The 14387-nt window shown below is 36.8% G+C and overlaps 1 protein-coding gene across 1 annotated transcript in view; it reads right to left on the reverse strand.

Annotated features, from left to right (window-relative positions):
* Nucleotides 1-4666: 4666 nt before the first annotated feature.
* Nucleotides 4667-14387, reverse strand: part of EPB41L2 (erythrocyte membrane protein band 4.1 like 2) — a 268113-nt gene continuing 258392 nt past the window's right edge. Inside the window, exon 21 of the mRNA XM_044675431.1 lies at nt 4667-6031. The gene's annotated coding sequence lies outside the window, so the exon portion shown is untranslated. The remainder of the gene's footprint in view (nt 6032-14387) is intronic.

Genomic DNA, 14387 nt, shown 5'->3' on the forward strand with positions numbered 1-14387 from the left:
CTAAGCCACCTAGCAACTCCTGCTCTTATTTTTAATATTTGAAAAGATCCCTCTGTGTCTATATTTTCTAAGGTTTTCTACTTTGCCAAAGGCTTTTTTGTACACATTATTATGATTTTTGATGTTTGTTTTTATTATGATTATGTTAATTTCTAATGTCGAATTATTCTTGCATCTCTGGTATAAATCTAACTTTGTTCATAATGAATAATTTCTTGGGCAAAATGCTGTAGTCTCAACAAATACGTAACTGCTGACTATGAGCCAGATACTGGGCTGGGTGTTAGAAACATAAAATTAGAAGTAAAATCCCTTTCCAATTACCATCATCCTCAAAGGAGAAAGAAAAACAAACTATTCCACTACTACAAATTTTCTTTGGTCTTTTGGTCACAAACAAAAGTGATATTCTAACAGTGTGAATAGCTGAATACAAACCCACATTACTTCTAAGTAAATCATTTCCCCTTGCAGGGACAGTTTCTTCATCTGTAAAATATCACTCAAACTAAAATTCATTAAGTGACTCTATGTTAGGCACTGTAGATACAAAGACAAAAACAAAAGTCCCTGTCCTCAAATTGCTTCCATTCTGTCGAAAGAGGACAATGTGAACCAAAATGAGGTAATTTTCAGAGATGCTGGAAGGAATCATGAACTGTCAGATGTAGGCTATGGCAGGACTATTTGTAAATTGACCTTTGAAGAAAGCAAGGGACTCAAAGAATCAGTTTTGGCAAGGAATAGTAAGAAGGCCACTTTGGGTGGACCATAGAGTATATAAAAGGGAGTAATTTATTATATACTACATAAAATAATAATTATTATGCCTCTCTGTGAACACACCTAGAGATAAGCTTACATTTTTTCATGAATAATTTGCAAGGTTCTTTTTTGAATTAATTGATTTCTTCACAAAGTTTATGACAAAATAGGCTTCGAGTCTCATTCCCATTTTGGTGCTCATCTTCCTCAGCTCTCAGCCAATCTAATTTCATTACTACTACATAGAAGCTTCAAGCTAATGGCCAGAATAGATAAATTCTCAATTCAAGCTATAGGAAATTAAACCAGAGCATGGTCTCTGAAAAATTTAGTTGTTATTCATCAAGAAGCTGGACTGCCTTATTTTATACCTATTAGTCTGGCCAGGTGGAGACCTTCAGCCTGTTCTAGGTGCAATTTAGAAGCCATTAAAGGTTAAATATGGGAGCTTCATACTCAGGAAATAAAGTTATCCTCATTTAACTCCGTAAGATTTTGACAGAATAGGATATCAGTGAGTGCACAGTGATCATATTTTTAATGAGCCTGCTTGCGAGGGCCGGTTCTCTGATGCCTCAAACTTCAATGTCAAATTTTACTAGGATATTCATAATGGCTACTCAAGCCCCTGCTGCTTTCTGCCATCATCATTAGTGAGGTAATGTGAACAGGATTGGCAAGTTGATCACCAGAATTTATACAATAGCATTTCCTGAAGCCACTGAATGCCTAGAAATCTGCAGGACTGAAAAGGTCATTTCACTTTAAAGAAGAGCATTATTGGATGAGGATGCAATAAGCTTTCCTAGGTTTAAAAAGCTCAGTGCATCGTCCAAAACACTCAATCTCCAAAATCTACATGAGAGGAATGTGATGTAGAGGAAGGGTACTTCTGCCTCAAGAGTTCTAAGTCCTGGGTTTTACATTTACTCACCTGATGTGATATAAGAATAAATTGAGATAATAGCTAAGATGTTGCTGTTGGTTAGTCAATTCAGTCATGCCCAACTCTTTGTGACCTAATGGACCATTGCATGCTCAACCCCTCTATCCTCCTTTCACTATCTGCTAAAGTCTGTCAAAGTTCATGTTTGTGGTTTCCAGGACATTTATCTATCCATCTCAACCTCTCCAATTCCCTTTTCCTTTTTTCCTTCAATCCTTCCCACCATCAGGAGTTTTGTTTTGTTTTCCCAATGATTCCTGTCTTCTCATTGAGTGGCCAAAATATATAAGCTTCAGCTTTAGTATTTGACCTTCTAGTGCAGTGATTCCCAAAGTGGGCACCACCGTCCCCTAGTGGGTGCTGCAGTGATCCAGGGGGCCAGTGAATAACTGTAAGGGAGCGCTAAGTAATATTTTTTCTGGGAAGGGGGTGGAAGGCCAAAAAAGTTTGGGAACTACTGTTCTAGTGTATAGTTTGCATCAATTTCTTTAAATATTGATTAATTTGATTTCCTTGTTGTCCAAGGGACTCGTAAAGGTCTTCTCTACACCTATTATGGGGAAAACCAGGGGTGTTAACTTAAATATAAAATGTGGGCTCAGTGGGGTGGATAGGAGACAGGAAGGAACAATGGGTAAGACTTTACAAGCCAGGGAACCAGGTTTAACTATAAGGGAATGACCGTTGACAGAAATGGCAGTTAAGCCTGACTGTCACCCTGCCCCACCCAGCCTGGAATAGCTTCAGATTATTACATTCACACGAGGACTTTAAAGTACTAAAAACACACAGGGAAACAGTTTAATTATAATATGAGGGGATTAGAAAGGGGGTTAGGTGAAGCTAACTACCCAGGACTGGAGTCAAAAGAGGTAAGTTCCTTAGTCAACTTGGCTTCTGCCAGGTTTTGACAGCTTGGCTAAGGACCTGAGGAAGAGGGCTTGGATTTGGGGTCTCACTACTGTTCCAGAGATGTTTTCAGGTTGCCAGGAACCAACTCCTCCACAGCCGATGATCCAAAGTAACCAGGTAGGGAATGATGTTTGCAAACTCTCCACCAGATCATAGGCCGCTTCCCTACTTAGAATTGACTTGCAAGGTTGATGTCTTCAAGCCTTTTAAACCTTCATCACTCTCCAAGATCCCAGGGAATGAGGGTACAAACTCCACTTCCTCTGAGGTCTCCCAGGGTCAGTTACAGCTTGTCCCAACCACCATGGAGTTCCCATCCCAGAGAGGCCCACTTCGTGCTTCCCTATTTCATTTGGAATTCTCCAACCCTTCCTGTTAGGTCTCCTAAATAATAACTAAGTAATCCTCCTCACAACACACCACAATCCAAAAAGTTACTATTATCTCTAAAGTATTTTTGCAAAATTTAAAGCTCTATTTAAATACTCACTATTATGTTTTGAAACCTCGGTGTTTTCACTTGTGTTTGCATTATTTACCTCAGAGGATCATTTGTGAGGAAAGCATTTTATAAATTCAAAATACCTTATAAATAATAGCTATTACTATTTTAACAGCCAAGAGGACAGTTTAGGTGACCAATTTAGGAGAAACAATACTATCTTGTCTGTATGACTGAATCCAGTTAAACCAGTACTTATGACGTTATGGGTTCAATCACTGTTATTTTCCAGAAAGTTTTGTCCTATGGCCATAGGAAACACTCCTAAGGCGAAAAAGACATCTGGTGAATGTGTGTCCTTTTTGTGAAAATGTGTGCCTGAATAACTAATATTTACTCTATTTAAAAGTCTACAAAACACTTATATATAAATTATCTAATTTGACTCTCAAGCCAACCGTCTTTACTCCACCTTTACTCCTGGTGTTACCCCCATTTTACAGATTTACCAAGACTTGTAGGTCAATGACTTGCTTATGGAACACACTCAGTAATACTGTCAGATGTAAACCTTTTTGACTCCAAGTTCAGTGCTCTATCCACTTCTTTGTCTCTCTGAAGCAGTTCAAACCTGTTCCTTCCACTGTAGAAATGTTTCAAAGTGCAGTTAGCCCTATGGATATTAGGTCATTAGCAATATTTTCACATACTTAAAAGTATGTGTTATACTAATTCTCAGTGGTGGGACGCAATGTTCAAAAAACCAATTCATGGTAGTCAAACTAACCATTTTTTAGTATGAAGTTATATATATATATACATATATATATATATATATATAAAATTATTTCATAATAAACTGGAGTGGATGCTCTGACCCTTTGGTACCACTATGGGCATTTACTAAAAGATCAAACCTTGTAACTGCACAGAGAAGCTCTTCTCAATGAGAATGAGAAAGAAAGGAATTATTTGTGGTGAATCCATCATTAAGAAAACTTTTACTTTCTGTCTTAGTAATTAATAACTCTCAAAACAAGGGCTAGATAAAAGGTATTAAGTGGCTTGTCCAGGGGGTCATACAGTTAAGGAAATGTCTGAAGCTAGATTATGACTCAAGTCCTCCAACTCCAGGCCTGGCTCTTTACCTCCTGAGCTAGCTGCCTCTGAACCCACCATTTTCCACATGATCCTCTGTGGAACAGCTTTATACAACAATCTGTTAAGGAGCAACCTTGTAAGCTGATTCCCTTTCCAAGGTGATCATTGGGTAAGTTGATTCCCTTTTTCCAAGGTGATGATCATTGGAAAGAGTTTCAAAGGAATTAAAGGAAAGTTATAGAAGAATTCAGTTGCAGAGTTCTTAAAAGGAGAACCCCAGAGTCCACTATAACAAGCAAAAATAAATATGGATTATTTAACTAAACTAAACTGGAGTATTCTAAGTGACACAATATTAAGCTTTCAGCCCATTTAAAATGGTGGTGACTCCACAAAAATTTACTCATTTCAAGCCCTAGAAAACAAATTTTCAGGGAAAGTGATTAAAAATGCCAGTTATTTCTTTTCCAATCTTTTTTAGATTAAAGAGAGGTGACAAATTTAGAGAATAAACAAATTTTATTTTATAACAGTATTACAGAAAGCAAAATACCACTTAATACGATTTCAAGCTGCTATAAATCTAATCTGGCATTGTAACTATAGACAGAGTCAACAGCCAAAAACAAAACAAAATAACAACAACAAAAACAAAATGAAATTTCAACACAGTTAATCTTAAGTCCCCGTTCTGGTGTCTCTGGTGACAGCTCTGAATGGTGCAGCTTTCTCATCACCACCATAAAAATCACCTCAGCACCCATCCCTTTCCCTCAGCATCCTTTAAACCTGCATGAATCATCAGACACACTATCTGAAACAGATCTACCTTCTCGGCAACAAAAGAGGGTCAGTTTTTTTGTTTGTTTTTTTTTTTAAACATGTAGACAATGAGATTTAATAAAAAGCAAGCATTCTACACAAGGGTGCGAATAATGGAAGATCTTGAAATTTGGACTTGTTAAGAGAAAAGCACTAAGTTTTTAAGCTGCCTATGTCTTTTAAGAGGAGGGAAGAAAGGTCTCCCCTTCCTTCCCTCCTTGTTCTGGAATGCTTCAGGAGATGACTGCATGTCTGGGAACCAGTTGAACATGACTATCTGCACTGGAACACAACAAGTTCTCTAAGAACAGGCTCACTGGCCTCCTTCATAACTCTTTCTAGTCTGGAAAATTTGCCTCTTACTTTCCAATGAAAGTAAAGAGCATTAGGAATGAAAGAGTTAAGAGGGCTCAATATAAAATATATCTCAAGTGAAATTCTCAAACATGTCCAAAGTTTTTCAAAATGTAGGAAACTTTTGTTTAAAAACCCTACTTTGTAATATTATCTTAGGCAGTATATTGACCTTGATCTGAAAAATTTGTAAATTATTCCAGTAAGATTTCAATTGACAAGAGAGTCAAGGGGGGAGGGGGCGGGAATCCCTTATCTAAATTAGTCAAAGATTTTCCTTTTTTTGTACAACAGCACCTGTTCAAGTGAACAGCACCTGACAGCTGAGGCTGGCTTTGTTCACTGTCATTTGATCAAAAAGCAGGCATAAAATTAGCAGGTAGTTGTACACAAAGTCAAAGACAAATCCTAACCTTTGAAAAAATCAAAATAAAAAACAAAATAAAAACTAAGAATATTAGGAAGTGGTTATACAAAATAAAAAAAGATGAATAATAATTAAGATGTCAGGAAACAGTATAGACCAGAGATGTTAAGGTAAGGTTTGGTGTTGGCATTTTATTCTTTAGGTGCCTGGTCATTGTTACCGCTTGTGGTATAAATTCATTGGAGTAGTGGTGTGGCATCAGCTAGGAAGGGTCAGAATTCTTCATGTTCACAAAGTTGGATGTTATTTTAAAAGAGCACGTCTAGGAAAGAAAAGAGAGGTAGAGTTTATTCAGGATACAAAGACATTGATACTTATCAAATTTCAATGTTTAAAAACAGCACCACTCTAGAATACCATGGACATAAAATTAGCAATGAAATGTAAATTCTGCCTTCAAGAGGCTTACTTTTTAGGGAGCTAGAAATACTTAAAACAATTAGAGAATAAGAATTATATCTTAAAAGTGAGTGAGACTGGAGAGGAGACTAGGTGGCTCAGTGGATAGAGCCAGATCTATAGGTGGGAAGTCTTAGGTTCAAATCTGGCCTCAGATATTTCCTAACTGTGGGACCCTGGGCAAGTCACCTAATTCCAATTGCCCAGACCTTACAGCTCTTCTGCCTTGGAACGAATACAAGACAGAAAGTAAGGATTTTAAAAGAGTTGGACTACTTGGCAAAAACAGTAAGTATGATGAGTGTTCAGAAGGTGGTAAATGAATATAACTGGTATAAACAGGAATCATTAGAAAAGGTTTATGAAGGAGATAATAAATGTATATAATTTGGTCTTTGAAAGATGAAGATGAATAGAGGAAATGGTGGAAATAAACGTACAATGGCAGAAATGTGCCTAATGATATGGAAATAAGAAGTAGAATCATACTGTTATCAAGGTTAATTTTTATTTTGGGGGGGGGGGGTTGGAAAGAGGCTTTGGAGCTATGATTTCTTTGGCATGGAGAACTCCCAGGTAAGGAAATTTTTCCTTAATAACACTTAGGCAATTAAGTGCTAAAATTTAGTATTTACTGAGACATTAAATGACTTGTCCAAAATAATATAACCACTATATGAAACAGGAAGGACTTTAAATTCCAAAATGAACTTTTCTTAACAGCTAAATTGAAAACTAAAGACTCTAATAACCTTATGCACATGGTATACTTAACAAATGTTTTAATAATTGATTAAGAACAACTAGAGACAAACTGAGGAATATGAAGACCAGTTACAAACCTGTTACAGAATGGCAATGAGAAGGTATAGGAATACAGAAGGAACAAATCTAAGAAGCACTTCAACAAAATAACTTACTTGGTGGCTAAGTACAAAAATTCAGGACAAGGAAGCAACTAAGATAATTCCAAAATGCAGTACCTGGGGCCCAGAGATATTTGTTAATGGAAATGCTTTCCTAGTAAATCAATTAAGAAAGTTAGAAGAGGAAGAATATTGTTTAATTTGGTCCATATTTACTTTCAGATGATTTGGGGGAATTTGAATGGAAAGTGACATCAAGTGATACTTTTTGGTTATACAAAAATATTTCTAGCTAATGCTCTTTGTGGCAGCAAAAAATTCAAAAATGAGGGAGTGTGCCTTAATTGCCTGAACAAATTATTGTATATGATGGTAATGGAATACTATTGTGCTATAAGGAATAATGAACTGGAAGATTTCTATAAGAACTGGAAAGATCTCCGTTAACTGATGCAGAGTGAAATGAGCCGAACCAGGAAAATATTGTACATGGAAACGTTGTGGGGCAATCATAAGCAATCGACTTTATTACTAATAGCAATCCACATGAAGAGAAAGAAAGGTTAGAGAAGAAATGCAGAAGAAAAACATATGATTTATCACTTGTTTATATGGGTATACAATTTGGAGATTTGGTTTTAAAAGACTACCCTATTACAAAAATGAATAATATGGATATAGGTATTGAGTGATAATACCTGTATAATCCAGTGGAATTGCCTGTCTGCCTAGGGAGGGGGGGAGGGAAAAGGAAGGGAGAGAACATAAATCATGAAACCAAGGAAAGATATTTTAAAATGAATAATTTTTTAAAAAGAAAAGTGATATTTTTACTTTTTGTAAAAGTCACAAAATAAAGTTTTAATTCTCTAAACTTACCCAATTGGTTACTGTAAATATGGGACTAAGGCTTGGGGTAAGCAGCTAGGTAGAGTACCAGGCCTGGAGTCAGAAAGACTCATGTTCATGAATTCAAAATCAAGCCTCAGACACTTACTAGCTATGTGAGCCTGGGTGATCACAACCCTTTTTACCTCAATTTCCTCATCTGCAAAATGAGTTGGAGAAGGAAATGACAAACCATTCTAGTCTCTTTGCTAAAGAAAACCCCAGATGGCATCATGAAGAGTCAGACACAACTGAAATGACTAACAAGAAGTCTTGGATATAGGTCAGGATTAGAGATTTAATTCTGATTATAAAAGAGGACAGAATGTACAGAAAAATAAATACAGAGGGGAACATAGAATTCTGTTACCATCTTATTATACATGTACATCCATATAACACATATGTGTGGGTATATAAATATGTACATATAGATACATACTTATGTATGACATACATACTAGCTATGTGATAATCTACAAGTCACTTAACATCTTAGTATTCTGGGAAAATTTCTAAGACTAAGTTGCAAAGAAGGTTTCTATTCCTTCATTGAAAAAGAAACTTTCTCATATTCAAGTCCTGGTTTTATGTATGTGTGTGTGTATGACACACATTTAATTACTTGAAAACTGCGGTAAGAATTGACTTTTCAGTCATCTAATATATGCCATCTCTTAGAAACTAAACTGTAACAGAAATTCACGGTTTCTTCTTTAATCTTTTTTTTTGTTCTTTGTATATCCTGAAATATTTGATTATTGATGAGTGTTGAGTTCACTTTGTAAAAGGAATCAGAAGAGGAAAAAAAGAGACAGGAAGAAGATAAGGGAAAATAGTGTCACTAAAGGAGGAGAACTTCAGAAAAGGGGAGTTTCCTAAACAAGAATTTCAGTTTCATTTAGATTCCCTGAGATGTAAATATGGGCTCTCTTTTCAGAGTAACTTCAAAGGAAAAATGGTCCCAAGGTAAAGTAAAAATAATTATTTTTCCTAGTTTTAAAATTTTCCTAGATTTTAAAAATCACACAAAAACTATCCAATATTTAGGTTTCCAAAAGACAGCTTAGTTCAGACTCATGATTACTTAGGTTCTGTTTAGACAATGATGCTTTGTTTCTTCTTTCCTGCCTATCTTTAAGTCATAAGTATCTACTTCAGGGTAAGATGGGTGACATCACAGGAGAAAACTCAAGTCAATCCATTTTTTCTTTCAGCAAGGAGCTTTGGCAAAAAGGATTTGGAGTGGTGTGGTGAGAGGAGGAAGAAATGGGGAAAGGAAAAGGGCTAAAACTCAAACCAATAGGAGGTTTATCAGTTCTACACACTATCTTTGGTTCTACAAATGTTAGCTGTAATCCCATTATTTAATAAAAATATATTGTTAGCTAGAACTAAAACCTCTTCTACGAATTTCCTATGGGAAGAATGAACCTCAGCAGCATCTGGATACAGCTCTAGGTTTCTTCACACACCTTCAGGTAGAAGAGAATAAAGGTTGGATGAACATAGATCTCCAAACACTTTGGCCTCATGGGATCTAAAAAGAAACAGCTTTATTTTCTACCCCACCATCCTAGCTGGCTCCCAGGAGGCCAATAAACAGAGTATAGACGCTGACCAGGCTTCGAAATCTGTCATGCCAGATAGTCACAAGATGGTCCTTGATTCACTGCAGTAAACATTTATTAAGCATCAATTCTACATAAGTCATTGCACTAATTCAAGGCTACAAAGGAAAAAACTCAACAGTCCCTGCTGTCGGGGAATTAGCATTCATTGGAGTAGGGCCAAGGAAAGTAAATATACTGTAATGAGAAGGTTAATTAATTAATTAGTTAATTAATTGATGAGGAAATAAGAAAAGGCTTCCTGTGGAAGAAGCATCAGATTTGAGCCTGAGGGGAGCTAGAGAGCCCAAGGCAAGGAGTAAGGGGGTGAGAGCAGCCTGGGTGGAGGGAAGAACAGCAGAGGCTAGGCCAGAGCAAGGCAAAGTCAGTCCGCAATGCCAAAATCACCCAAGAAGCTTCTGAAGCGGGGCCTCATGGCCAGAGCTCTGTTTCAGGAATATCAATTCTGTAGCTGCCTGAAGATGGCTGAAGAGCAGAGACACTAAAGCCAAGAGGTATCCATTAGGAGAACACCGCCAAATGAAGGGAAAGTCTGCATGGGTTCAGAAGAGAACTATATAGATATATAGATATAGATATAGATAGATATATCTATATATATAATATAGATATAGATATACACATATATAAACATGTTATATATAAATGTATTAAAATATTTTATATATACATTATATATTTATATGTAAATCTATATTATTTATTTCTAAAAATACATGACATAGAGACACTAAGATATACCGAATGGTCAACCAATAAAGGAATTCTGTTCAGCTGCCTTATGTGAGGTCTTTTCTACAAGACTGCCTATGAGCTTAATTACAATTAAGTAAAAATCTATTTGTTGAACAAAATATTCTCTGGCCAGAACTCCTCATCCAGCCCTTCTAGGTGAAACTTTGATCGACTGTCAGTGGCTTTGGGAGTGGGGTGAGGCTGCTGCTCACCCATCTCCTGGATGAGTCCCCTTGTCCTCCCCATAGGGGCACAAGCCCCTGAGTTCTGTCCTGTCCCCCTAGGCGATTCAGTACAAGTGTACTATAGGGTCTTCTTTCCTCCCATCCCCATCACCTAACTAAATCCATTCTCCATAGAGCCATGGAAATGATTTTCCTAAAGCAGAGGCCTAACCCCCAGCATTCCTCTTAAACAGCAGCGGCTCTGCATGACCTAGGAATCAAAAATAAATTCTTTCTTCTGATGATGCAAGCTCTTCACAACTGGTTCCTGGCTACCCCTCCCCTAATTCTTCTTTTTATTCTTAACCCTTTACTTTTGGGCTTAGAACTGATAGTAGCATCGATTCCAAGGCTGAAGAGGGACAAGGGCTGGGCCACTGGGGAAACGTGACTCGACCAGGATCCCAGAGCTGGGAAGGGGCCTCCCGCCGCTCATCCAGGCAACCCTCTTTGTGCCTCGATCCATGGCTCTCCCATTCTCCACTAGTCTCCCCGAGCTGAGCTGAGCTCCAGTGCCGCCTGCCGGAAGCAGTCTTTCCTTGCTCTCCCAGGTCTCTTACCCTCTAATGTTAACCTTGTGCCTTCTCTGCACCACTGGAGTATGTGTCCATACTAATGTGTGCATCGTCCACACAAACACATAAAAGCATGGTTGTTTCCTTATTAGAATGCAAACCCCTTGAGGGTAGAAACTCTCCCTTTTGAATATGAATCATAGAATTTGAATGGAATCAATCTTTTGGATTTGAGTTAACTGGAACTTGGTAAGGTTGAATAAATGCTGGCTGACTGACATGCAGCTGAATATGCATGCATGTGTGCCTACATGGGTACCTTTATGTATAGTCATACATACATATTTATCTTTAAATGCATAATATCTACTGATAAGAGATTATGGGATGTTAGTGGAGTTACTCTCAATAAATGGGATCCTCAGTGATCTGCCTTTGCAGAGTACATGCAGCAAAGGAAGCAATAAACTAAAAATCTAGCTTCCCCTCTTCGATAACATCTGAAATAATCCATTTGTTCATTTTGCAGTCTTTAATAGCCTTGAAAGGTCAAATGGATTTCCCACGGTACCATAAAGTTAAGTAGCCAACTTGAACTCATATCTTTTGACTTCAAGACCAGTGTTTTTTCTCCCTGGACTTAAATGTACAGATTTACTCATATGTTCTTATTTCAGAGAAGGAGAAAAACAATCTCAATTTCCTCAATGTATGTCCCGAAGTGGGAAATCAAGTAATAAATAGTTTCTTCACCTAAGAGTACTACCAGGATTTTTATTAACTATTATTTTAAAACACTTTTAACATGTCAAACTAAAAATTTTAAAGCCTCTTCCCATGAGGGTTGTAGAGGTACTTTAACTTCTTTATCTTAATATGGAGTGAGTACTAAACACTGCTTTCCAACATCTGCATGGTCATGGAGCTCCTCCTGGATGTAGGTGAGAGCCCAGATGTTGAAATATACTGTATTAGTTTGAATTCTAGTCTAGCAAAAACAACCCTGTTTCCATGACCTAGTTCTAACCTCCCCCTTCCTCAACCACTGTACCCCACACCCCTGACTTCATAGGCAAACATTTCTAGATGTGATCAGTCACACATATTCTTTGGCCTGTATCTCCCCCTTTAGGACACTGTGCAAATATACCAATTCAGCCAGGATTCAATATTTCCTCCATATTATGGCCAAATTCTTCATCAACAGAGCTAGTCACCAGCTTCCTTTTAAGCTCTCAGTAAATCTGTATTTCATTTTCTCAGTATGTTAGATGGAAATCTCCAGCAAATAGCCAGAAAGGAATTTGATGTGAAGAGAGATGATTTAGCCTAAAAAGCATGGACTTCAAAAATGTAGCTCGCATGATGCTTTAAAGAGCTTTCCTCACAGTAATACCATTAGGGAGGTAGTGCAAAGACTATTAATTTCCATTTACATATAAGGAAACAGAAGCTTAGAAAGTCAGTAACTAAGCAGAGTCCCATCACATAGCTTAGTCTAAGTGTCAGGATTTTAATCTGGCTCTCCTAGCTCCTTTCTCTTCTAGGCGGGGATAAATACTCCTAAAATGGTGGTTTAAACATTGATGAAATGGAGACATTGCATAAAACAGGTGAGTATAATGGCATTTTAGATCCTGCATGCAAGAATGACCATCATCTATAATGAGTAGAGATGTACCCTTCCATAGAAGAATCAGTGAAAACACCTCTCTGAAATATCTTCCTTAGAAGAGACAGAAAATTGGCATGGAAATAAGGTGTGTCATAGAATGAGATTTTGAGTCCAAGGATATGGATTTGAATCCTAGTTCTTCCATTTCCTAAATTATATGAACTCAGACCAAGGGTTATTAATTTTTTTTTGTATGTCATTGACACCTTTTTGGTAATCTGAGAGAGTGTATAGACCACTTCTCGGAATGTTTTTAAATGGATAAAATAAAATACACAGGATTTATGAAGGAAACCAATTGTAATAAAATATAATCATCTAAATATTTGTAAAAAATAACAGATTCCATGTAAAAAAATCTGTACCATTGATAGTGATCTCTTTGGGCCTTTATTTCTTTCTCTTTAAATGAAGTAGTTGAACAAACTCTAAATCTATGATCAAAAGATGATTTGAGTGTTTGGAGCCTGACATTGCTAATTATCTACTTGAGATTGTGTTAGTCTTTTACTTTTCTCTGGCTCTCAGTTTTCTCACCCGTAATATGGGGGGAAGGTAAGGAAAGGTCACACACACACACTTTTAAGAGTCAATAATTCTAGAGTTCTGGAAACATTTGCTGAGAGTTAAAGAAACCATTCTATGAAAGATAAAAATGTGTTTATTTTTACAAAGGAGTGGATAAAGACAGAGAGATCATGTGTTCAGGCTGACATCACAAGAAGAACTTTGAGGCTTTATCTCCAGAAAGGGCACCCTATTCTGTCTCTTCCTCAACTTTAATCTATAATTTTGTCTGCCTAAGAAGGAAAGGCATTAAACCCATGGGGAGAAAGTCAGGTTCTTTTTTCTCTTCTTTCTTTCATTGACTAACTGTACATGTTCTATATCCCAGGAGGTCTCCTATTTTTTTTAAGTGACTGCTACTTCTAAGCTTTAGGCAAGGTGGCAAAGCTTTCAAAGGGAATCCACTTTGGTAATAACGCTTGGAAGGTCTTCTGGTCAATTCAGTTAGATTTAGATCTTTGGGAGCCTCTCTTTTAAATAAAGCACTCTAAAAAGCTTTTAGAATTTTTTTTCAAACAATAAATATAAAAGAAAAAGGTATCATGTGTGTGTGACCACTAAAATGAGCCTGTCTCCAAAGATGAGAACCACAGTCAGTAGCTGTTCATCGATAGCCACATACCAGGGTTAAAAGCAAGGAAAAACACTTTTATCTCTTTTCAAACACACTTTTTGAGAGAGAGATGTGTATATTCTCAATGGGCACTTTTCTGTGGGGAAGAGGCATTAGATAGAAGAAAGAAAGTGGTATTGAGTGTATAGTGGGGTTCTAGTACAATCTGTATGACTCACAAACTCTCTGGAGCTGTAGTTTTTAAAAAAGGAGATAACACTCTTGTCATTATTTCATAGTCTTGTTATTAGAATCAAAGGAGAGTTATAGATGTGATAAGCACTTTGAAGAAAGTATTAAAATGCTACAAAATTATTAAAACTATTATAAACTTACTTTAAATAATTTATCTGGCCTTTATGTAATTACATAAGTATTATGTTACCCCCAACTAGCCAGGTTATTCTCTCTATCTCTAAACACTATATTATACATACACACATTATGCACACATACAAATACATATATTTCATATATATATATATATATATATATATATATATAC

Source organism: Gracilinanus agilis, chromosome 4 (genome assembly GCF_016433145.1).
Source record: "Gracilinanus agilis isolate LMUSP501 chromosome 4, AgileGrace, whole genome shotgun sequence".
Taxonomy (NCBI): domain Eukaryota; kingdom Metazoa; phylum Chordata; class Mammalia; order Didelphimorphia; family Didelphidae; genus Gracilinanus; species Gracilinanus agilis.